We start from the raw sequence: 2,400 nt of genomic DNA, 5'->3' as shown, positions 1-2,400 counted from the left end.
GCAATTGTAATCATTCGTGAATGCAACAATCAGGATTGTCTGAGGCCTTGTGCACGACACGTATATCTTACCGAATTATTAGTTGAATATTAACTTAGCGGTCAAGAGTAGCAATTATTTACGTAATGTAGTGATAAGTCGAAGGGTTCCTCGAAACAATGCTGGATGACACTTCTTAATCGATCGTGCTATACAGATCGCGAACATCAGGTCTAGTAAAATTAATGTCGTTTTTCAGTATTCGCTTAAAATCTTACTTGCCGCAAACTTCATCGACGTTATCTACAAACATGCGATACATACAGAAAGTGCAAGGTGTAATTAACAAGCTTTGTTGCAAAAAGTTTGCGCTTGAACTGTTTTATTTCTCGAATCTAGGGTTAAATAGATGGCGGATGAAAAGCATATTCCGCATTGCTTTACGAGTTCCCAGTCGACAGTCAGTTAAGCGCTCAGTTGTTGTTTGAGTAAATCGTTTTATTGTTGAAAAATATTTCATTTCTCCGTGAACCGCCCATCAATTCCTACGCTATTTAAATTTTTCATAAAACTACTTCCCTTTAATTTGTTTTATTATCTGTACAAAGTGTCAGGGTTGACTTCAGAGTTTTAGGGAATATATTTATTCCTAATATGCAAGAATATGTCAAAAATTAATTTTCTGTATGTACATTAAGTCCCATTTAAGTATATACAGCAAAGCATTCGATAGGGGCTTGGGGTTATGAGAAAAATGTTCTTACAAAATATGTTTGAGCACATCATATGATACGAATATCGTGTAATAAAGTATTGATAAAAAAGTTTTAAGTCTCCTCCTTATTTTGCCAAAAGAATTAGTTATAACTAGCTACAACTTCGAAAGATATGTGTTACCAATTACCTTGGTGTCGGCCGGACTGCAAATAACTTGAATAGAAAGAGGTTATTACATAGATGTTTTGACTACATAATACTGAATATTATTAATATAACTTAACCATTCTTAATCATTATTAATACAATTATACTATTATTATTAAATTATTAATTTAAGAAATACTGATGATACTGGTGATTTAATTCATTTCTTATTATTCACTTTTTTATTACTTTGATACACACATAACGAATTTATTTCATTTGTATAAAATCATCAGATTTTACTAACATACCATTAGATCGTTAGGCAAATTTTTATTTATATTTTTATTAAAATTTGGATTTATCTTTTACTCGCGCAATATCTATTTCCGCATGCAACACGAATGCGTCTGTGTATCGAGATAGTGAAAACTAACACATCGGCGTGCATTAAGGCAATTTTATTTGCAAGACTTATCGCTTCTCGGCTATTTTAGGTAAGATCAGTGGGTAGAGACCAAAGTGTAGTATCTGTTCTTATCAGCTTAATATCTGGTACATTCCTCATCTGGGAATCAGAATATTAAACTGAATTTTCAAAAACGGAGGCAATGTATAGAGCTCGCTCTTATGCTACCGCGGGTTAACTCTGCTTTGCTGTTCCGCCGAATTCATCCCTGCTTTAGTGTTTATCAAAGTGAATCAACTACTCCTAGTGTTTCCAAATTCCTCGTTCACAGGTGGACAAAAATAGCAAAATATTACTGATTCAAATGCTTTTATAGCTATGAAACGAATTGATGAAAAAGAAAATATGTTTGACACGTGCATTTATTACGTGCATCCATGTCGCGTATTTCAGGTTTAGCAAAAAAGAACTCGAACCTTGGAAAACTGGGCGAAGTTATGACGAAGTTTTCGATCCACCCACTCGGCTCGTTCGTCCAGGTATAATCAGGTTCCGCGCATAAATACGCTGGCATTTCTGAATCATGGTTTACCATAAATCCTTAAAACCTCCCAAAAATGACATATTCATTTTTTACAAATGCGCCGCACCTTTTGATTTTTGACCAGTTTTGATGGTTCCTTGACCCACAATGCATCGTGGAGAAGGTCGGGACACACAGGGGGCCATACCAGACGTCCACAGCCATGGCTTACATGATGCCATGGGTCGAGTAGGATTCAGAACTGGACGACACAGAAGATAAGGCGTAAGATTTATTATACCAGAATCATTTTTTTATTTCATTTCTTTTATCTTATTTTGGCATACTCTTTTCTTCAACAATTCTTTAGGAAAAGAGTAGGGTCACGAACAATGCGATAGAATAAGCTTCTGTACACACAATGCTGGACAAACGTATTGGCGCATCATGATTGTTCTGATTCAGATATTTATAACTGTGAAACAAATTGACGAAGAAGAAAATTTGTTTGACACGTATATTTATTCATTATTCTAGTTGATTATTCAACACAAAAAGTAACATAAATAAAGTGACATACGAAATAATAAGAAAAACATGTTTATTGAATGTTTTAAGCGTGGAC

General features: G+C 34.5%; 1 pseudogene; it reads left to right on the top strand.

Moving 5' to 3' along the window:
• Window positions 1-1,319: 1,319 nt before the first annotated feature.
• On the top strand, window positions 1,320-1,528 carry LOC143220460 (U2 spliceosomal RNA; annotated as a pseudogene).
• The last annotated feature ends 872 nt before the right edge of the window (window positions 1,529-2,400 follow it).

Source organism: Lasioglossum baleicum, unplaced genomic scaffold (assembly GCF_051020765.1).
Source record: "Lasioglossum baleicum unplaced genomic scaffold, iyLasBale1 scaffold0989, whole genome shotgun sequence".
NCBI lineage: Eukaryota > Metazoa > Arthropoda > Insecta > Hymenoptera > Halictidae > Lasioglossum > Lasioglossum baleicum.
The sequence above is the reverse complement of the archived record's forward strand: the minus strand, read 5'-3'. Positions and strand labels throughout refer to the sequence as shown.